This window comes from Coregonus lavaretus (assembly GCF_964263955.1).
Source record: "Coregonus lavaretus genome assembly, chromosome: 3".
Classification (NCBI taxonomy): Eukaryota; Metazoa; Chordata; class Actinopteri; order Salmoniformes; family Salmonidae; genus Coregonus; species Coregonus lavaretus.
The window spans coordinates 59,195,485-59,219,687 of NC_139990.1; the positions used below are offsets into that span (position 1 = coordinate 59,195,485).

Sequence of the window (24,203 nt, forward strand, 5' to 3'; positions counted from 1 at the left end):
ACTGGGGTGCAAAAGAGCAAAATAAATAACAATATAGGGATGATGTAGTTGGGTGGGCTAATTTCAGATGGGCTGTGTACAGGTGCAGTGATCGGTAAGGTGCTCTGACAACTGATGCTTAAAGTTAGTGAGGGAGATAAGAGTCTCCAGCTTCAGAGATTTTTGCAATTCGTTCCAGTCATTGGCAGCAGAGAACTGGAAGGAATGGCGGCCAAAGGAGGTGTTGGCTTTGGGGATGACCAGTGAGATATACCTGCTGGAGCGCAGACTACGGGTGGGTGCTGCTATGGTGACCAATGAGCTAAGATAAGGCGGGGATTTGCCTAGCAGTGATTTATAGATGGCCTGGAGCCAGTGGGTTTGACGACGAACATGTAGTGAGGACCAGCCAACAAGAGCGTACAGGTCACAGTGGTGGGTAGTGTATGGGGCTTTGGAGACAAAACGGATGGCACTGTGATAGACTACATCCAATTTGCTGAGTAGAGTGTTGGAGGCTATTTTGTAAATGACATCGCCGAAGTCAAGGATCGGTAGGATAGTCCGTTTTACGAGGGCATGTTTGGCAGCATGAGTGAAGGAGGCTTTGTTGCGGAATAGTAAGCCGATTCTAGATTTAACTTTGGATTGGAGATTCTTAATGTGAGTCTGGAAGGAGAGTTTACAGTCTAACCAGACACCTAGGTATTTGTAGTTGTCCACATACTCTAGGTCAGACCCGTCGAGAGTAGTGATTCTAGTCGGGTGGGCGGGTGCCAGCAGCGTTCGATTGAAGAGCATGCATTTAGTTTTACTAGTGTTTAAGAGCAGTTGGAGGCTACTGAAGGAGTGTTGTATGGCATTGAAGCTCGTTTGGAGGTTTGTTAACACAGTGTCCAATGAAGGGCCAGATGTATACAAAATGGTGTCGTCTGCGTAGAGGTGGATCTGAGAGTCACAAGCAGCAAGAGCGACATCATTGATATACACGGAGAAAAGAGTCGGCCCAAGAATTGAACCCTGTGGCACCCCCATAGAGACTGCCATAGGTCCAGACAACAGGCCCTCCGATTTGACACATTGAACTCTATCTGAGAAGTAGTTGGTGAACCAGGCGAGGCAGTCATTTGAGAAACCAAGGCTATTTAGTCTGCCAATAAGAATGCGGTGGTTGACAGAGTCGAAAGCCTTGGCCAGGTCGATGAAGACGGCTGCACAGTACTGTCTATTATCGATCGCGGTTATAATATCGTTTAGGACCTTGAGCGTGGCTGAAGTGCACCCATGACCAGCTCGGAAACCGGATTGCATAATGTTATTGTAAGAAAATAGTTAGTTATAAATAAAGAAACTAAAATCCTCTGCAAAGAAAGAGATTGTATATTAAAAGCTTTTCTTTGTGTCCAGAGGAGCATTACAATTTCTAAACATACGGTTGTATCTCGTGGCGCTCCTCACAACTAACAGAGCTGACAAATGTTTCATGTTCTACCTGCTTTGTATAGAACTATAAGTTCTATACAAAGCAGGTAGATGCATGCTTAGTGTAGTTCTCATTCCACACACTTAAAAGGAAGACAGGACAGGATGGACATGCTTTCTCTTATAAGGCTTGGCTCGGGCTCTGGTGAGGCCCCCAGACTGTCTCTTTATAAACACACTACACTTAACTAGTGTCTGTGTGACTCTGGACACAGTCACCACTACATTCCATGGATTCACAGGGTCGCTATAATACATCATGTATGTACGTATCCTTGTTTGTGAAGATTGTCAAACTTTGAATCCTGCTGGAGTGGGTGTTTAGAAGAAAATGTTTTCGATTGTTGATGTCTCAGTGGGTTTGAGTATGATGCTGTTAACATCCTGCTCGGCTTTGAGTTGATTCCTCCACATTTACTGAACTTTTTCTGTGTTAGCTGTAAGTCAGTTTGTATACAAAGCATCTACTTAATGACCATGTTCTGAATAGAATGGGAAGGAAGGACTGGACTTGGTCTTGCCTTAGGAGTGATAGTCCTGCTTCACATTTACTGAACATGGACGTGTTAATGTAACTCTAAGTCAGTTTGTTTGTATAAAAAGTGTGATGCCAACAATGTTCTAGTTCTGAAAGGGAAAGAAGTGCTGTGTCACTGTGTCTTGCCTTGTTGTTGTCCTGTTCCAGTCTGGAATCGGACCCGGCCCCCTGCTTGAACATGTTAACCTTCAGCTTCATCTGTCTGGTCCTCTCCTCCACATCCATAGCACCTGGGGAGCAGAGCGGTCAGTGGAGGTCATACTCAGGAATAGGGAAATCCTGGTTGGAAGACTCCCAGAATCCTCCAACCAGGATTTCTGGAAAACCTGGGAATTTTGGGAAAGTTACCGGAATTTTGCAACGCTACTCAGGAACAGTCTTTTGGAATGTTTTGGGGGTGCTGTTATAAAGCACTGACTGAACAAGTCCTCAAGATATCAGCATAAAAAATACAAGGTTTCTACTTTGATTTAGGAACCCCGCATTACTATGATCCAAAGACTGACAAATCATCCCCACTTTACTGTTGTTGTGTTTTTGGTGCTTTCACTGTGCTCTCTGAGTAATATTCGGCTATCATTTTCACATGACAATGTTATTCTATAAAAGTGCTGCATGCAGCGTTCAGAGTTAGTTCACCCAGACACCAACAGTCAGTCAATCCATGACCATGATGTCACATAGCAGCCGGCAAAATGAACAGTAGGAAAACCCAAACAACAACTTGTAAGAAATATTACATTTCATAATGAAGGGGTTCACTTGGAGTTTACGTGAAGGGATGGAATGAAAGGTGTAATTGCCAGTTATTCTGTGTCAAAATCTCAGACATGCTCTGTTGGGTCTGGAGCCCTGCTATACAACCTCCTCTTTGTCCGAGTTTATTTTACTGAATGATTTATTCATAATATTTCTTGCAAGCAGCCACCAACCTCCCAGAGCTCACAGAGGCTTTGGGGGAAAAACGTGGCTGTCCACATGCCACAGTGAGCATGTCAGGTCAGTTAGGTCAGTCAGGTCAGTCAGGTCAGTCAGGTCAGTCAGTCAGTCAGGTCAGTCAGTCAGTCAGGTCAGTCAGGTCAGTTAGGTCAGTCAGGTCAGTCAGGTCAGTCAGGTCAGTCAGTCAGTCAGGTCAGTCAGGTCAGTCAGTCAGTCAGGTCAGTCAGGTCAGTTAGGTCAGTCAGGTCAGTCAGGTCAGTTAGGTCAGTCAGGTCAGTCAGGTCAGTCAGGTCAGTCAGTCAGTCAGGTCAATCAGGTCAGTTAGATCAGTCAGTCAGTCTGTAGTGTGGGGAGTATTCAGATCAGAGGCACCCTATTCCCTATATAGTGTTCTATATGTGGCTCCAGTCCAACAGAATACACTAGACTAGGGAATGGGGAAAGTGCCATTTGGGACGACCTCACTTAGTGATGTCAGGCAGACTACAGTAACTCTAGCTATCTTACCTGCATCACCATTCTCTGGACACACTTTCACTCTCTCTACTTTAGATTTGTATGATGTAGGTGGGGAGAGGAAAAACAGGCGCATGAGAGAAAGAAAACACAAAAACAAAGAGCAAATGAATGTAGAAAGATAATAGATGAGACTAAATGACGATCTCCAGGAATGATGAGAAATGAAAGGACAGCATCCATGTTAGTTTTTCTGCAACACATGAATATGATTTCCTGTCCTGTCCTGTCCGTCAGCTTTATATGACAGTTGATGAGATATGACCTTATGTTGTAGTTAAACAACAATAGGCCTTGTAAAGACAATGGTACAGAATGAGATGCACTTTCTGCCACTCGGTGGGATATCAGGATTCCTAGGTTGTATTTGTACAACATGCCTCAATGAAATGTCGGCAGGATTTAATATAGCCTAACAACAGACATGTTACAATGAACACAGTTTACATGTATGACCATGCAAGCACACACAAACTGAGTAAAATCAATCCCAAAAAAGACATCTCCAACAAGCTCAATCAGCAGGGAAGAATGGACATGAGAAAGCAGGAGTAGGAAGGATGAGGAAGAGGAGGGATGAGGAAGAAGAGGAGGAGGAGGTAAAAAGGGAAGGCATACAGAAGAGGAAGGGACAGACCTGAGCTGGTCCAACCTGGTGAGTCCGTGTCTTCTGGGGTCACATGACAAAACACAGACACAGACAGAGGACAGGAGATGGGAGTGAAAGGGGTGACACCATGGACAGTGGCGCCGCACAGGTCGGGTGGGGGTCAGAGTGTGGGGGGGGGGGGGGGGGGGGGCATGATGGGGAGGGGGGTGGCACAAAACAACGACAACAACAACAACAACAAGCACAGAGCACAACAACACATACAAAATCATACAGCACAACAAAGAAAGATCACACCACCACAAATTGCACTAATGGACAGCCAAGAAGAAAAAGTGAAGAGAAGAGAAGGGTGCAAGGCAGGCCGGGAGAGGCTGGAGTAAAAGACCTGTAGTGTTACTGAAAAAGAAAGAGGGGGAAAGGTGAGCTGCTGTGTACTGTCCAGAGGAAAGAGAGCTGAAACAGTCAAGTAGAAGTTAATGGAAGGAGAAAGAGTATTGGAGCTGACAAAGCAGGCAGAAACCCTAAAACACTTTAGAGGTAGAAGACAGGAGGTGGGGGAGCCACTTGAGTCAGGGACTAATAGTCTACTGTGGAGAGCCTGGAACATGAAAACAACCAAAAGCAGGCAGAGAGGCGGCAGTAGGTACAAAAGAGAAAGCAACCAAACAAAAGAGTCAAAGAAATTGACGTAAGTACTACAAACTTTTATTTGTTTCTTTCCTTCCTTCCTACCTTCCTACCTTCCTTCCTTCCTTCCTTCCTTCCTTCCTTCCTTCCTTCCTTCCTTCCTTCCTTCCTTCCTTCCTTTCTTTCTTTCTTTCTTCCTTCCTTCCTTCATTCCATTCTTTCTTTCTTTCTTTCTTCCTTTCAGAAACCTTGTTGTTGTGATAGAGGCTGAGGCACAGAGAGAGTAGGCCCAGCAATACCCCTGGGAATGAACAGGTTACACAACAGAGAGAGCTGGGATCGACTAGAAGCCTCTCTCCTCTCCAGAGCCTCTGTTTGCCTCCAATTAACAACCATCTTCCCCCCTACTCCAGTACATAATCCTACTCCTATTCCTCCACTGTGTCTTGGGAGGAATGTGCTGAGGTTTTGATGAGCTGTGCTTTCATCAGACTTTCATTAATCATCCCCTGCCGTGTGCAAATCATCTTGCATAATGGAACCGAGAGAGAGAGAGAGAGAGAGAGAGAGAGAGAGAGAAAGATGGAGCACTCCACTCCTCCTGGCTCGTCTGTGGCTTCACGCAGGCATAGTGATACACTTACTGTATGGGATTTTGGAAGATACAGTAAGACCCCATTGTGGGCTAAAAGAGATCCAAATAAACAAATGAACAAACTGTGGATTCACACGGGCATAGTGATTATGCTAACTATGGCAGGGCAAGCTGTGGTGGGGGTGGTTAGCTCAAAGACCCTCTTCACTGAAGTGACACTGTCCACTCCTGGATGTGTGCCCACCTACTCCCCTGTCGTTCCTCTTGCCCCTTTCTTGTATGCTTCCATCTTGAAGGCTTTGGCGTACACCCACTGGGAGACCACAACAAACCACAGCTGCAGCTATACGAGTTGTTGTCTGTGTCCCAAATGGCACCCTAATTCCTAAGTGGTGCACTACTTTTGACCAGGCCCCTGTACTATGTAGGGAATAGGGTGCCATTTGGGACAGAGCCGATGTGTAAGGCCAGGTGACGAGACTCTGATTATTGATCTTAATGTGTAATGCACTTTAGTCAACATTTGCATTTAGGTAAATTACATCTTCATTAAGTTGAATAATTAAGAGAGACATGAATAAAACAACACTGTGAGACATCTGCCTTATTCAGCTTTGATCTGATCACACCACCGTGCCAACTCAACTCATATCACCTCATTGTCAAGTCAAGAGATACCCGCTGTAGATGAACAAAGCGAGCAAGCAATTTTTGGCTTGTCATCAACAGCATGGTATAAGTTGTAGGTCAAGGCTTGTCATCAAAAGCATGCTACAACAGCATGGTAAAAGTCCTAGGTTAACTCATCAATGGCATACCTTACATAACACAAATAAACACAGTTCAAATAATCATCAATCCAGTAAAAAGCATTAGTTGAAGCACACCCAAACATTTTGGCGAGGTGCTGACTAACGGAATAGTAAGATTATGTACAAAAATATAGATAGTCATCAAATAATCATCCTTGTTTTGTTCGTCTTGAGTCATCTTGGCCAAACATTGGCCAGTGCTTGGTGAAAGTGGTCAAAGAGTCATCACCTGACCCTTACAGTATGAGCATACTGAGCCACAGAGTTGAGTTGTACAATACCGCTGACAGTATGACTGCAAACATTGTATGAATCATGGTTGAATCATGATGGCTTCAGCAGAAAACATATTCATTGATTCCAGCATATTGCTACAGTCGCATGTCATGCTTTCACAGTGTAGTGGGTGCACCATTATCTGTGCACTACAGAGAGAGAGAGAGAGAGAGAGAGAGAGAGAGAGAGAGAGAGAGAGAGAGAGAGAGAGAGAGAGAGAGAGAGAGAGAGAGAGAGAGAGAGAGAGAGAGAGAGAGAGAGAGAGAGAGAGAGAGAGAGAGAGAGAGAGAGAGAGAGAGAGAGAGAGAGAGAGAGAGAGAGAGAGAGAGAGAGAGAGAGAGACTAACATTGAAGCTTCATTAAAGCTGAAGTCACTAACTACTGCCCTCATTGAACTATGGTGTCATAAAGACCACAACACAACACTACACCACAATCCATGGCAAGCAAACTGGTGATACTAGGAAACTATACCAAGCAAAACAGTCCGTATGCAACTCTTAATTCAAATGTGTCGCAGTGTCCTGGTGGCATGGTGCATTTTAGCAAGGTGCTAGCTAATGAATTCATTATGTATCAGTTAGAGCCAGTCTACTTTTATTCAGCAGTAAGAGAAGCTTTACTGAGTACGAATGAGTACGAACACTTTCAGTGACGTTCATCTCATCTACCTCAAATTGATCTTCAATCAAGTTAATTGTCTCTAGAAGGCCTATATATCATTTACATTGACACAGCTCTTTCATAAGTCCATCCCACACACCCACTCAGTCACATAATAAGGGATCATAATTGGATCTACATGTAATTCGTCCATACATGGAGATTTACATACGTGTTTCCATGGACACTCAACAAGATAATTGAGAAACAATATCTCTAAACATTCACAGCTGATACGCCTGGCAACACTCTTTTACATGTATATCTACAGCCCAGAGCAGAAAACATATTGTTATGGAGATTAATTAGACATGTTTAAAATATTCTAAAAGTTCATAGTTTTCAGAGACCCGACCACAAGACTAACTCAGCAAACCAAACACTCTCATGCTGCACTGCATCACTGCACATCACAGAGAGGAGAAGTACAGAGGTCAGAGGTCAAGAGCCTCTGTGACCTTTGGATAAGGATAACCACAGTGAGAGGCCCCCAGGGGCCAAGATTAGGTTGAGGTCATCAGGTCTCCATTCCAAGTATGCGTCCCAAATGGCACCCTATTTCCTGTATAGTGCACTACCTTTGACCAGTGCTCTATGGGCCCTGGTCAAAAGTAGTGCACTACATAGGAAATAGGGTGCCATTTGGGACCGCAGCCCAAGACAAACCTGGCTGTGTTCCTCCGTCAGAAAGAGAACCATTGAGGCCTTTCTGCTGGTCCTCCCATGTCACCTCTGAGGCAGGGCAGGGAGGGAGGGAGGGAGGGAGGGACAGACAGACAGACAGACAGACAGACAGACAGACAGACAGACAGACAGACAGACAGACAGACAGACAGACAGACAGACAGACAGACAGACAGACAGACAGACAGACAGACAGCAGACAGAGGAGCTGTTGACGACACTCACAGTAAAGGGGCATGATGCTCCTTTCATCAGCAAACAACAACAAACAGTGTTGTTGTTGTTGCATTGTTGTTGTTTTGTCCTATGTTAATGAGCCACTTGTCAAATAAACTTTTTTGCCTTGTGTAAATTTGTGGCAATAAAGCTTTTTGAGTTGAATTAACCTTCCCTATTTAAACATGTGGGATGGATTCCATCAAGATTCATCATGTTGGCAAATGTCTATAACTGTTTACCTCTCTCTCTCTCTCTCTCCATTAATGGTGTACTCAGGAAAACACTAAGATACCTCACTAACAGTCACCTGGGAGAGAACACGGTTCATCCTGTGGTGAAGAGGGTTATGGTCAGCTATATGGTCAACACTCACAACCCTTTATATGGATCATTGATACAGGGACATGGGAGGAATCAACATATATTTTTTTCAAAATAAAGTTATTAGCATGGATGGGATACATTGAATAGATATTAGGTACCAAACAATATTGTTAAAAAATCTACAGGATAGGTAAAATAAAAATACAGCTGTATTAATTAATTTGTTTTATTATCATTCATATGTAGACCATTTAATGAGGTAGACTGTGTTTTTATTGTGAAATGCGGTGGAGACATGGAAAGGCAGCCAGGTTCAGCACTTCTATCATGGACAGCTCCTTACTAAAGATTATGAATTTTGCGCCATCTGCTGGCCAGTAGTGGTAATGGTCTTTTGAACTCTTTCGTATAGAGGAAAAAACCCATCAAAGGCATCTTCAAACAACTTCAAACTAAATGTACTGATGGACTATCTTAATTTGACCCTGCTTCTCACAGCAGGAAAATAATCCTGCAGCAACAGGAAATGTTAATTATTAAGAGGATTATAATTAATGGACATTTTTGTATGGGTTGTTACATTTGTCAGGGCAAATCAAGTCTGGCATTTTAAAGTGGAAATTACAAACTTTAGAAGCCTTTTTAAACCTTGAATAGACTACAATTTGCATTTCCTGCTGTGCAGGGAAATTCTCTGTGACAACAGAGTGATCAAATTAAGATAGCAGATCTGTACATCTTTTGTTGGCCGATTATCAAGGATGATATTTTACAAGCTGTTATCGAGAGTTGAATGACAATTAGCATTTCAATTGCAACATCTACTAACGACCAACAACCAGCTGTATGAATGTTGTGTCTAAGGTTACTGGTTCAACTAAAACTCTTCAAACTGCAATCACAGCATCCATTTTCCTCCACTAGATTTACTTCAATCTCAATAAGTGCCGCTTTGACTGAAGCACGAAATCTTACATGTCTAATTGAAATGATCTTTAATTCCAAACGGTAGATTTTACAATGGAGCTATACAGTATATTTAACTAATAATGTTCTATTGAATTGCGTGGTTGGGACGTGGGGATAGAGGGCTGAACATTGATTCTCAAACCCTTCAATTAAAGGGCAGAAGATTAGTTGTGTGTGGTTGTGAGGGGGCTGGGGCACGCACGACTATATGAGCTCAGGGAGACAAAACTCTGGATATATTAGCATCAGTCTCACCCTCATCATCATCGTCATAATGATGAAGATCACCACACACTCACCCAACCTGCACTCCTCCAGTTAGTTAAACACTGCAAATCAACCCAAATCTAATAAATCACATTCATCTCAGAAAATATGAAATGTGGATAAAAGAGAGACAGAGACGGAAGAAAGTTGACTAAATGAACTATGGAAGCCCTAACTGGCATGCAGAGTCCCACAGCACTGACACACCCCTGAGGGCACTATTGAGGACACACCACCACAATGGCATACTCCTGAGTGCACTTGCCTTTCCTCCCATTCACAGGAGGGCCTGGCCGTGCCCTCTCCTCACAGTCTGAACGGCAGTGGGACACAGATGGAGCTTTATGAGATCATGGAACTGTGAGATCATGGAACACGGATGCAGGCATACGCTTACACACACGCATGACCACACACAAACACACGTGCATGTGTTCGCACGCCCGCACACTTGTAAGAACACACGTATGCAAGCACATACACACCAACACACAGACCAAACGCATGCAGATATGAAAACCTAAGAGGTATACTGCATGTTTCATGACAAAGATATACTACTACCATCACACAGAAGACTTAACTGAATGAATGAACAGACAGATGGGTGAGAAGGAACTAGGAAGAGAGACCTGTGGGAAACTCCCGCTCCTGCCAACACAACCCTGGAAACTCTCATTCAAGCCAGTACATTCATCCAGTACAGTACTGACTCAACAAATGATCACATTTTAAGGGTTTTGGCTGAGGGGCAGAATGGCTGTAGGGCTTATAAAGATGGTACAACATCATAGTCCAGTACAGGCTGTGTGGACCAGGCAGGGTCAAATTTGGGTTTGCAGTGTTCTGGGACTATTCCATTGGTTTCTATGGTATCAGGCCAACTAAATAAAGTGCAGCTTAAGTATTTGAGTACATTATGTATTGGACCCAGATCTGGAGTGGAGTTCTCAGGAGAGAGGCAGATACATAAAGGTGATATAGGTGAATGAGGAAGTCCAAAGGCTCAGCCTGCTCTGAGACACACCAGTAGATAGACACACAGGTGATAAACACACCTGGCTCCCCCTCGTACTGCTCTAGAGGGCAAAGGTCACCAGTAGGCCGCTCTAGCTCCTCCCATGTTCCTTCTGAGCGGTCAGGGGTCGTAGGAGAGACAGATAGATAACAAAAGGAACAGGGGCTGATTAGATATCACCTGGTTTGTGGCTAAAGCCTTCTAAGCTAGTTCAGGTCTCAATGTTGACTTCCTGTACACATAAAGGAACAATAAAAGCATGGCAGGGTGGATCAACAGGGATTACCACAGATACTATATCACAACATCTAGGTCCAGGTCTACCTTGTAAAAGAGGTATGCCGAGCTCAATGGGACTTCCTGGTTAAACAAAAAGGTTCAATACAAATCTAACTGAAGCCAGTATGGCACAACAACATGGATCCTTTGTCTAGGTAGGAAACACAAAGGTACAATCACACACACCTGACTGGATATACATTCCCTGTTCTGCCTTGATTTCTATTACCTCAACATTTTAAACAACCCTCCTATTTAAATCCCAGTCAGGCCAGCCCAGCCCAGCCAACCCCCAGTCCCCTGGCCTCTATGGATCAGTACCACATGTACCAGCAGCAGCATTAGTGCCATGATTACATAAGTCCTGGCTGTGTCATACTGTAGGGCTCTGTGGGAGCGTCAACCCAGGGTTGGATCAAACCATTAGATTACCTCCCCCATTTGCCCACCCGCTGCCATTACCCCATCACAGAGAGGGGAGAGAGATGGGGGAGGGGAGGGGGAGAGACAGGGGGAGAAACGGGAAGAGGTGAGGGGAGAGAGACAGAGGATAGAGACGGGGAGACAGGAAAGGGGAGGTGGGGACAGAGGGAAAGAGGGAAAGAGGGGAGGGACAGAGGATAGAGGGGGAGAGGGGAAGGGGGGAGAGGAGAGAGGAGAGAGATGGGGACAGAGGGAGAGAGGAGGGACAGAGGAGAGATGGGGAGATGGGAAGGGGGATAGGAGAGAGAGGGCAGGAGCGAGACTGGCTGGCTGGCTGCAGACTAGGAGGAGAGAGGAGTGCTCATGGTTTCTGACAATGATGAAGGAGTTCTGGGAGTGCTCTGACAAGTTCTCAGCACCGCCTAGGCTTTCTCTCTTTCGCTCTGCTCTCACCCCCTTCTCTTTCTCTCCTTCTGCTCTCTCTCCCTCCATCTCTCTCTGCTGCTCCCTTCTCCTTCTCTCCGTCCCGCTCCCTCCAATCACCACTCAGCTAATTCGTCAATTCACAATGCATAGAACTCAGGCTCGTCCCCTCCCTTCCATCACCACACCCTTACATCATGTGACACGCTCTGTTACAACCTGTCAGAACATTTTAGGGAGAGTTAAACTAGCACTGAGGGTCGAATGAGAACAATACATTTGTGCTGATGAATCAAACGGTTTAAGATGGGATTCTGTCTGTGACCCAGAAGAGCTTCAGTAAGAGAAATCAGATCACGCTGTCTGTACTAGTTCTAATTCCTCCTTAAGGAGAGTCTTACAGTACAGGAGGTACTAGTTCTGATTCCTCATTAAGGAGAGAGTCTTACAGTCCAGGAGGTACTAGTTCTGATTCCTCATTAAGGAGAGAGTCTTATAGTACAGGAGGTACTAGTTCTGATTCCTCATTAAGGAGAGAGTCTTATAGTACAGGAGGTACTAGTTCTGATTCCTCATTAAGGAAAGAGTCTTACAGTACAGGAGGTACTAGTTCTGATTCCTCATTAAGGAGAGAGTCTTATAGTACAGGAGGTACAAGTTCTGATTCCTCATTAAGGAGAGAGTCTTACAGTACAGGAGGTACTAGTTCTGATTCCTCATTAAGGAGAGAGTCTTACAGTCCAGGAGGTATTAGTTCTGATTCCTCATTAAGGAGAGAGTCTTACAATACAGGAGGTACTAGTTCTGATTCCTCACTAAGGAGAGAGTCTTACAGTACAGGAGGTTCTAGATTAACTCTCTGCATGTAGCTCAGTATACCTCTTGTACTAAAGAGAGTTAAGGCCACTACATTATAGCCTTCCCAGCCTGAATAATGTACTGTTGTTTCTGGATAAATTACTTTACTACTACTAACAACACCTAAAAAAAAAATAAAAAAAAAACACTGGTTACGGAATAACACGTTTAAAACACAAATAGTCTACTGTACCACAACCCCTAGGGACACATCTCACCTGAGCACTCTGAAGTCATAACACGAAACTGACGACTGTTCAACATAGAACACAAAACTACCGTAGAAGTCATGACAGCTGAAACACATGGAAGCTACGATGCTAGATGACAACACTGACCCAGTCTAGGAACCAGAAGAAGACGAGGAGGCTAGGCTAGGCTAGGCTAGGACACAGGACTGCTAGGTCACACAGTCAGGGAGTGAGGGACAGACAGGCTGCGACATAGAGCACCGTTCAAAAGTTTTAGAACACCTACTCATTCAAGGGTTTTTCTTTATTTTTACTATTTTCTACATTGTATTGATGACAGATTTGCACACTCTTGGCATTCTCTCAACCAGCTTCACCTGGAATTATTTTCCAACAGTCTTGAAGGAGTTCCCTCATATGCTGAGTACTTGTTGGCTGCTTTTCCTTCACTATGCGGTCCGACTCATCCCAAACAATCTCAAATTGGTTGAGGTCGGGGGATTGTGGAGGCCAGGACATCTGATGCAGCACTCCATCATTCGCCTTCTTAGTAAAATAGCCCTTACACAGCCTGGAGGTATGTTGGGTCATTGTCCTGTTGAAAAACAAATGATAGTCCCACTAAGCCCACTAAGTATCGCTGCAGAATGCTGGGGTAGCCATGCTGGTTAAGTGGGCCTTAAATTCTAAATAAATCACAGACAGTGTCACCAGCAAAGCACCCCCACACCATCACATTTACGGTGGGAAATGCACATGCAGAGATCATCCGTTCAACCACACCGCGTCAAAGGGTGCCTATTTGAAGAATCTCAAATATAACATATATTTTGATTTGTTTAACACTTTTTTGGTTACTCCATGATTCCATATGTGTTATTTCATAGTTTTAATGTCTTCACTATTATTCTACGATGTAGAAAATAGTAAAAATAAAGAAAAACCCTTGAATGAGTAGGCGTTCTAAAACTTTTAACCGGTAGTGTATGTTAAAATAAAAAACATCAAATGTTTATGAAGAGACAACATCACCAATATCGCTGACTGACCAAGGTTACAATACATGTTTTAAACCGTCCACAGGACACCCTGGTTAACACTGATAACATAAGAACACACAACAAACTCACTAAGACAGAAGACACAGCTTAACAATGTTGGTAGAGTCGAGAGATTCTGAGCCAAGCTCTGTCGTTCATGAGCAACTGACCAGAGTGAACCAACAGACAGCAGTATCTGTTAAACTTGCTATGAGCCTTTTCCCACTCAGAGGTTTATGGCACAAAATAACACATATCTCAAGGTGCCATACCCAGCTAAAGAACAGCAAATAACAAGAAACAATTGCTTCTGACAAAGAAATGCTTAAATCAAAGTCAAACCTGTTCCAAAGTAAGTGACCATAGTGACCAATGGAGAAAAGCCTTGAGGTGTCACCAAACCACACCAAAGATACCAGAGTGACAGTGATGCCACTGAGGCCCAGAGCTGATTATAGAAAATAAGCTGAGAACTTACTTCTGCCCTTGGTCCCTGTGGGTGGAAGCTGTGGTAGTTGCCGACCTCCTCTCCTGTCAGACATCGGGGTACTGGTGGGGCTGGTTTGGGCCGATCCGCTGCGGGGGTTAGCCCTAGTGGGGGGGGGGGGGGGGTGGGGGGGGGGGGGGGGTGGGGGGGGGGGACGACACATAAAGTGGTACAGTCTGGGTGAGTCAGGGATCAGAGGTCATGCACAGAGCTGACCTGTGATTGGTTGGAAGGCCCCGGACAAGCAGAAGGACTACATTTCCCAGCGTGCTTTGCTTTGTTATGTAAGAGGATAGGATGGTTTCAGGCTGCTTGTAGAAACATCAACACATCACAAACAAACTAATACTGTCTACTTGGGTTGCTAATGAACCAAACATGGGAAAAAGATTGTATCAAACACATATATATGTCAGTTCATATATATACTGGACATGTTGTGAACAATCATGTCCATGCTCAACCAGGGATGCTGCCATGTTGTTGGATCGGTGAAAGCTGGACACTTACCTGATCAATTAACTGATCAAGTTAATAACTAAATGCCTTTTACTTTCTGTAGTGTATTTTAAAAAATCTATCGTATTGAACGTATTCTCAACAGATATTCTTTGTCCCATAAGACTTTTATTATGTTTTTACAGCATCTGCCAGTTGAGCATGTGTGTCTGCTAAACAAATCTGTATTCAAAAGGGCTTCTGAGAATATGTTTTGAAGTCAGGCTATGTAGAAGCATCCATTTAATACTGTAGCTTGAATTATCACTTAATTTTCTAATGACTAAAAGTTATTGCCCGAAAATGGCTTGTATCGAAAGGTGTACTGGTACCTTAACCTGTTCAGTCGGTGAACTCTAAAGCACATAAACAATTACATTTGGCACATGACATGCTAGAGATAATGTAGCATCAGTTGCAAGGTGATGAATCGCATGTTTCACTCGACCGATCAAGCTGCAAGGAAAGAGTGAGGACAGCACCCAATGTGGACCAATGCGACCATGCGATCTGATGGGCTACAAAAAAATATAAATAAAATAAAAATAAAAACTGGAATAAAGAATGTAATTACTAGATAATAATAGGTCATGTTAGTAAAGAAAGAAAATCACAATTGTGGTCCAGCACTACTATACTCAGTCAAAGTACTGTATAAGTAGTGTGTTCCAAAAACGAAAAGAGTTAGTATCTAGTCTACTACCAGTCTGGGATGGGGAAGGAAATGCAGCACCATTCGTTGCTTTAGGGGTGGGGGGGTGTAAATGATAAAGTGGTGAGCTGGCTGGATGCTGATTGGATGCTGGGTGGGTGGTGGTTGGTTGCAGTGAGACAGGCAGAGAGAGGGGTGGGTGGTGGTTGTTGGTTATTCTTTGGATTGGTGGGGCAGTAGCTATGCAGTGGAGGCTGGTGGGAGGAGAAATCGGAGGATGGGCTCATTTTAATGGCTGCAATGGCAGAAATGGAAAGGTATGAAACACATCAAACGCATGTGTTTGATTCCATCCCATTCACTCCATTCCAGCCATTACAATGAACCCGTCGTCTGATTTAAAATGACACCAGCCTCCTGTAGACGTGTCTGTCTGGTCACCTCGTTAAGGCAGGTGAGGGAGGGGCGGAGCGTCCGGAGGGTAAAGACGGCATGGACCTCATGAGGGCGGAGTCAGGCCGCTCCGTGGACCGCGAGCGGGAGGTGGTGGTGCGCTCTAGCGCGGGACGCTGGTCAGCTGACCTGGACCTGCTGTGATACTCATGCCTATCAACGGCTCCGTGGTTCCTGCAACACGTTATTGAGAGAAGGGAAGGAAGGAGGGGGCTCAGTGGAGCTGCTGATGATGATCAGGTGATATGATACAGCAGAGTGCTGCATGGCCTGGGTCCCTGGGCTGGGCCCCAGAGGGACCTGCTGGCACCTACAGTAGAGTAGGAACAGGGCGTAGCAGTGGTATGTGGTGAGACAGGGAGGGACAGGGACAGGGACAGGCAGGGGACAATGTGTCCCTCATCTGTGGTAGGTGACTGAGTGAGTGAGTGAGTGAGTGGGAGGCCCTTTGGAATCTGTCTGTGAGTGAGAGACACTGGGTGAGATGTGAGAAAATAGTGGAATAGCATGTGTTGGTTGGTTTCCATTCAGCCTACTAGCTTACAATACTCCTGCACGGTACATGCCTGAAGCTGTCGCCGCCCTGCCATTGTAAAATGTAACTGAAATGCAGTTGGAAAAAGACCAAGAAAATATATTTTTGGCACTTTGAGCAGTTTGGAAATAAAATGGAATAAAATGCATTTCACATGCATACACATGTACACAGTATCATTATGTACAATAAAAAACAAGAATATTCTGTTGTTTTGTTGTGTGTTGTTCCATAAGCATCTTCATAGGCAATAAGTGTTATTACCTCTCAATAGCATGTGTATATCTTGAAGATCAGGTCACATCAGTTAGACATATCATTGTCATTGCAAATGCTCATCAAGAAAAATACCTTATTTTGACCAGATGTGGATTATCATCTGACATGAGCAGCATTTGCAAAGTCAAAAACACAAAACACTGAGAACACGGTGGCAGCACATTAAAATAGTGAATGTTAATTGAGTGGAAAGTTGTCCAGCAGAGGCTATGCTTCCTGCTTCCTGTTGTAAAGCAGCTAATCGCAACACAGCGTTCGGGTCACTCCTGTTCTACACCAGCCAATCGCAACACAGCCACTTCATCAGCCAGTGAATGACCTTACGTTGCCTGAGACTTTAACGATGGTGACCATCATCATAATCATTAGTGGTCTACGATCCTCAGGTCGTTACGTCCAGGGATTGATGGCTTTGAACAGTAAAGGAGTTTTCAGAATCAAACAACTTGTTAGTTACTAGAGGTGTGTTGTGATGGATACTGTAGTACACCATAGAACCATAGCTCTGCTCTCTCTCTCTCTCTACCGTTCAGAATATTCCCTTGGGATTTCAACCCAGTCTAAATATTAACTCAAACAGCCCAAGTCTGGCGTGGTTAGTATATACTCTGATAATATTTTGCACACCTTTGTTGCACAGTAGAAACATTAAAACTCTAGTTAGATCTACAACAGCACCAGTGCTACTGTAACATATATGCATCTATGTAACATCTACACTGTTATTACGTTGCTTACCACTGCACTACTCCTACTAAAACTATACATCTACTGAAGTAGCTACAATATGAAGTCCCCCACAATATAGACTTGCCATCTCAACCTTATTGGGCCTGGTCAAAAGCAGTCCACTATAAAGGGAATATGATGCCATTTGGGACACAGACAAATACTTTGCTTTCTAGTTCTACAGCCAATCATGTGTGAGGAGCATGGCTTCTATCCAAGGTCACTGTCTAGATCTACTGTGCTGGCAGGGGCCCATTCTCAGGGGCCTCACGGGCCCCAGCGACTCACCCGGGGCTCTGAGCCACTCCTCTCTCTCTCTCTGACTCTCCCTCTCTGTCTCTCTCTCTCCCCTCTCTCTCTCCCTCTCCCTCTGTCTCTGTCTCTCTCTCTCCTAATCTGTCTGAATATAGCAGAAAGAGAAGACACACAGTTGGAATGGAAGCGGAAGGGACATTTATTCTCCTCACCTTTCCTCTGTGACTGTGTGACTGCCATAGGACGTGAGAACCATTCATCTCCCTGCCAATCTACAGACAGACAGAGAGAGAGAGAGAGAGAGAGAGAAGCTATCTGGGCCGCGGCCTCGCTCAGGGAAACTTTGTGACACTTGAATAAAGTCAGTTGCGCTGCCTCAGTTCTGACGACTCATCGTTTTTTTCTGCTGGAGAGAAAATGCACGGCGTGTCGTTTTTGACTGACAGCCAGATGGCAGCGATGGGAACCCAGGAGGAGCTATTTGCAGCATTACTCCAGGGGGGTGCTGAGAGTGTGATGTTGCGTTCCGAATGACAACCTATTCCCTATTTAGTGCACTACATTTTACCAGTTCCCATAGGACTCTGGTCAAAAGTAGTGCACTATATAAGGACTAGGGCATCATTTGGGAGTGCCCGGCTCGGCCCAGCCCGCTGAACTGGCACATCACAACATTGGGCCTGGCACACACACCTGGGGGAACCTGAACCTGAACCTAGGCCATCATAGTGCTGGCACAGCCTGGGAATGGGGCAAGGCTGAGCTTCCCATACTTAGCACTCTTAGCATAGAGAAAGTCAGTCAGGTCCAGAACAGAAGAGAAACAGACAGACCCTCTGAGAGTCAGCATGAGGAGAATGGCTAGGCATAGTTCTCGTTCTTGAGATTATAAAAATATCCTTTATTCTAGTGGTATTGACCTTTTCGGCCATATTGGCCTTCATCAGAATGAAAACGACATAGTTTGAAGAGGACAGAGAGGGCCAGATAAAATACCAACTGCAGACATACAGTTAACCACTGTTAATAATAATCCAGGCCATCCAAGATGGTGGGGGTAATGTTAGAGACAACCATGCATTAATAAAGGTAAGGTAAACAGCCCATTACCACCAGCAGCATAATAATAGTAGTGTAGCATCAAAAGGCCATGTGTCCTTTTGTTCAATGCAGCCCTTATATTACCTGCAGAGCTGAGCATCAGAGCTACCAACCTTTATTTACCCAGATACAAACAGGACACCAGTCATCACCAAAACAACCACTGATGGTAGACTAGTAGGCATGACAACAAAACATCAACAGAGTACGATACGTGTCACAACTGATGTCGAGACACGATAGCTCGCAGCAGCCTCAATATTACACAGTAATCGGAGGCAGTTGTGTTGTTTATGGGTCTAGTACACAACTTGAGCAGAGCTGTGATGACATGCTCCAGAACCAGATATCACCCAGGATATCACGTGGGGGTTCATCACCTTTTACAATCACATAGAAAAATGTTAATGTCATACAGACGACTACAGAGAAAAAGACCCACAAAATGGCTGACTGTGGATATATACGTAGAGACACTGTAATGTGAATACCTCTTGTAGTCATAGTCGAAGGAAGCAGAGGAGGAGTACGCGCCCTCAGAGTGGGCTCGGGACATCCTAGTGGAGCGCAGTAACCTGACTGCCTCTTCTCGACTGATGTTGGATATGCGGTGGTTGCGGCTGGCGAAAAGAGAGCGGTCAGAGGGAGTCAATGTGTGTTTTAAGAATACCTTAACACCAGGTTGGTCAGGTGGGACAGAGTGAGAGAAGGTCATGAACCTGTGGACGGAACCTGGTATTCACATGACCCTGGGGACAACTGATGGAAGCGCACCAACTCTCTGTAGACTGTTAAGGGGACAGTTGATGAGGGCGCACCAACTCTCTGTAGACTGTTAAGGGGACAGTTGATGGGGGCGCACCAACTCTCTGTAGACTGTTAAGGGGACAGTTGATGGGGGCGCACCAACTCTCTGTAGACTGTTAAGGGGACAGTTGATGGGGGCGCACCAACTCTCTGTACCTCTACTATTCTCTTGTGGTTTGATCCAAACACAACATCCACCTTGACCGCTGTGGATGGGTAGCCATCATAAGGACTGTATATCAGATATATAGGATTCATATACCGTCATATACACTGGTACAACACAGGGTGGACACTGGGCAGGGGTAACTACCTCTGCTGGACAACTCTTCACAAACCACAGGACACATCAATTTCACAGTATTGACAGGCTAGTTTCTTTGAGGTATATCTCAAGGTACAATCTAAGATAACAAATACTATTTTGGGTTCCATATAGAATCCTCTGGGGAAAGGATTCTACATGGAGCCTAATCGGGTTATTCAAAGGGTTCTACTACGGGGACAGCAAAATAACCCTTTTAGATTCTAGATAGCACCTTTTTTTCTACAAAAGGCCACACACTACACTGATGCATATACAGTATATTTGTCCTGGAAGGGAGAAATATATACCTGGCTGCCCACACCACACCACACGTTGTGTCGTCAATGGCATTGGCTTGGGATGTGAAGTGAATAGGTTTGTGTGCCATTGCCATTAAACCAACACAGGCTTGAAGCTTGATAGGCCAGCAGCTTCCTACAGACAGACAGGGGACGGAGTGGAGGGTGGGAGGGAGGGAGGAACATGCACTGTCAGGTAAGGGTCTACCTGGATTCCTTCTGATGATCATCACTAGGTTGACAGCGTCTGGATCGAGGTAGGGTGAGAAAATGGCTGCGAGACATGAAGGGAGAGAACAGAGACATGGTTGGATGGGGCTGAATGGGGAGGGAGGAGAGGGAGAAAGAGAGAGAAGAGACACAGGGAGAGAGAGAGAGATAGTGAGAGAAAGACACAGGGAGAGAGAGAGAGAGAGCGAGAGAGAGACACAGGGAGAGAGAGAGCGTTAGCGGGAGAGAGACACTGGGAAAGAGAGAGAGATAGTGAGAGAGAGACACAGGGAGAGAGAGAGAGAGATAGCGAGAGAGAGACACAGGGAGAGAGAGAGAGAGAGAGGGAGAGAGAGAGAGAGAGACAGGGAGAGAGAGAGAGAGAGAGAGATAGCGAGAGAGAGACACAGGAGAGAGAGAGATAGCGATACAGAGACACGGGGAGAGAGATAGCATGAGAGAGACACAGCGAGAGAGAGAGAGAGAGGGGGGGGGGGGGTTGGCGGTACAGTGTTGGAGGAGAGAAGGAGAGGATGTTGGTGCAGTCCTTCCTCAGGTTAGAAAACCCATTGCGATGCATGATGAGGCGCTCCTAACTTACTGTTCGTACTGTAACACACATGCTGCTGCAAACCAACATCAGTCACAGTGGATTCAAACCAAACCTTGTAAGATACTGAACGTTGTTGGTGTTACTGTATGGGATTCACAATCCAATTCAGGAATGGCCCCCTAACTGTCCAAATGTCTGTACATCAACTTTACAACATAAACTGAAAAACAAAATAAAGTACATCCATATGTTGTTGGATTTCAAAACAAAATAACACAATATAAACAACCTCTCAAAAATGTAAATTCCCAAAAATAATGATGTAAGAAAGTATTATTATTATTTAGAGGTAGACTGGGTCATTTCCAAATGATCTATGAATGCATCCCAAATGGCACCCTATTCCCTTTACAGTGCACTACTTTTGACCAGTCCCATAGGGCTATAGTCAAAAGTAGTGCACTTTATAGGGAATAGGGTGCAATTTGGTACACATATGACTCATTTCCTGTTTCCTAATTTTCGACTGTTTTCAATAAATAACAGCAGTAGTTGATTAAGGAGAAGCTGAAATACAGTCTTAGTGAGCAACTGTCTGTCACACACAATCTAGATAAGTGCATTTCCTGTGTCTGGCCCTGATTTAGACTGCCTCAACCATCCTCGCCTCAGAAATATCAAATCAACTTAATTGGACGATGGGAGGAGGTAAGTAAGTAAGGAGAAGAGAACTGTGCCAAGGCTGAGCTGTATGTCTGAGACGCTGGGCTGGTGTTGGTGCTGTAGCGGGACCTGTCTGGCACTGCCATAGAAACAGTATGACTAGAATGGGAAAGGCCCCTCAGACCACAGCAATTTGACAGTACACTGATGGGTAATGACTTGAGTGGGGTTGTCCATTCTAGAGATTCTATTACTATAGTCTCAGGCGTGGTGGAGGAAGGAACATCATAACACCACATGGCCCCAGGCAAACACAGGATGTGTCACAAATGGCACAATATTCCCTACATAGTGCACTACTTTTGACCAAGAATCATAGGGCTCTGGTGAAAAGTTGTCAAGCCCTGACTCAGGGGACGCTTAAATGTTGAGTCAGGGTGTGTATATTCTTTGTTGTGTGTTTTCTATGTTTTCGATCTATTATGTGTAGATCTATGTTGGCCGGTGTGGTTCCCAATCAGAGGCAGCTGTAGCTCGTTGTCTCTGATTGGGGATCATGCTTACGCAGCCTATTGGCACTAGTGGGTTGTGGGATCTTGTTCCTTGTAAGGTATGTTGTGTGTGCTACCTTGGACTTCACGTTTCGTTTCGTTTATTGTTTTGTCTAGTGTTTATTACGTTAATAAACATGTACGTATATCACGCTGCGCCTTGGTCTGTCCCGTCCTTCAACGAACGTGACAGAAGATCCCACCAAACGAGGACCAAGCAGCGTGCCCAGGCGGAGCGAGTAGCCATGTCACAGGTGGGCAATTTGTGGTCATGGGAAGAGATATTTGCGGGGAGAGGACCATGGGCTAAGGTAAATGCCCAGACAGGAGAGGAGCAACGGCAACACGGAGGAGGCCGGTCAATGAGGAAGCCCGAGAAGCAGCCCCAAGAAACAATTTTGGGGGGGGCACACGGGGTAGTTGGCGGAGCCTAGGGTTAGAGCAGAGCCAACTCCCCGTACTCACGCGAAGAGGCGTATGACTGGGCAATCTCCGTGTTATGCGGAGCTACGTACTGTGTCGCCAGTGCGCCGGCACAGTCCTGTACGTCCTGTGCTTGCACCACGCACGTGCCGTGCGAAGATGGGCATCCAGCCAGGACGGGGTGTGCCGGCTCAATGCTCCTGGTCTCCAGTACGCCTCCTCGGTCCCGCATATCCTGCGCCAGTTCTACGAACTGTATCGCCAGTGCGCGTGCACAGCCCAGTGCGTCCTGTGCCAGCGCCCCGCACATGTAGTGCGAAAGTGGGCAGCCAGCCAGGACGGGTTGTGCCAGCTCTCCGCTCCAGACCTCCAGTCCGCCTTCACAGTCCGGTCCGGCCTGTTCCTGCTCCTCGCACCAAGCCAGTGGTGCGCGTCGCCAGCCCGGCCCGGCCTGTTCCTGCTCCTCGCACCAAGCCAGTGGTGCGCGTCGCCAGCCCGGCCCGGCCTGTGCCTGCTCCTCGCACCAAGCCAGTGGTGCGCGTCGCCAGCCTGGCCCGGCCTGTTCCTGCTCCTCACACCAAGCCAGTGGTGCGCGTCGCCAGCCCGGCCTGTTCCTGCTCCTCGCACCAAGACAGTGGTGCGCGTCTCCAGCCCGGCCCGGCCTGTTCCTGCTCCTCGCACCAAGCCAGTGGTGCTCGTCGCCAGCCCGGCCCGGCCTGTTCCTGCTCCTCGCACCAAGCCAGTGGTGCGCGTCGCCAGCCCGGCCCGGCCTGTTCCTGCTCCTCGCACCAAGCCAGTGGTGCGCGTCGCCAGCCCGGCCCGGCCTGTTCCTGCTCCACGCACCAAGCCAGTGGTGCGCGTCGCCAGTCCGGCCCGGCCCGTTCCTGCCCCTCGCACCAAGCCAGTGGTGCGTGTTCCTAGTCAGGTCCGGCCCGTGCCTGCTCCTCACACCAAGCCAGTGGTGCGCGTCGCCAGTCCGGCCCGTTCCTGCCCCTCGCACCAAGCCAGTGGTGCGTGTTCCTAGTCAGGTCCGGCCCGTGCCTGCTCCTCTCACCAGACCAGTGGTGCGTTTGTCCAGTCCGGCACGGTCCGTGCCCGTTCCACCGGTGCCTGGACCGGCACCGGTCAGCTGCTCCACTCCGGAGCCAGAGCAGTCCGCTCCACCGGTGCCTGATCCAGCTCCGGTCAGCTGTTCCACTCCGGAGCCAGAGCAGTCCGCTCCACCGGTGCCTGATCCAGCTCCGGTCAGCTGCTCCACTCCGAAGCCAGAGCAGTCCGCTCCAACGGTGCCTGATCCAGCTCAGGTCAGCTGCGCCACTCCGGAGCCAGAGCAGTCCGCTCCACCGGGGTCCAGTCCAGCTCCGGTCAGCGGCTCCACTCCGGAGCCAGAGCAGTCCGCTCCACCGGTGCCCAGTCCAGCTCCGGTCAGCGGCTCCAGTCCAGACCATGACGTCAGCCCCTCTCCAGGTTCGGGGTCTCCCACACCAGGGTCCAGACAGGGCCTGGCGTATCGTGGGAGGAAGGAGAGGGGAAGCAGCGCGCCGAGGTCCAGACCAGACCAGGGGCGCAACAGGGAGGCGGAGAGTGAGAGGTCGTCACGCCCCGAGCCAGATCCGCCTCCGAGGCGGAATGCCCACCCGGCCCCTACCCTGTTATGTTTATGTTG

General features: G+C 46.6%; 1 pseudogene across 1 annotated transcript in view; it reads right to left on the minus strand.

Annotated features, from left to right (window-relative positions):
• LOC311108241 (regulating synaptic membrane exocytosis protein 2-like) overlaps window positions 1-24,203 on the minus strand; it is a 142,937-nt pseudogene that overhangs the window by 9,040 nt on the left and 109,694 nt on the right. Inside the window, exons 18-22 of the transcript in view lie at window positions 19,216-19,344; window positions 15,814-15,999; window positions 14,214-14,326; window positions 4,092-4,124; window positions 2,116-2,229 (exon numbers count right to left, since the gene is read on the minus strand). The product of the transcript in view is annotated as a regulating synaptic membrane exocytosis protein 2-like (transcript). The remainder of the gene's footprint in view (window positions 1-2,115; window positions 2,230-4,091; window positions 4,125-14,213; window positions 14,327-15,813; window positions 16,000-19,215; window positions 19,345-24,203) is intronic.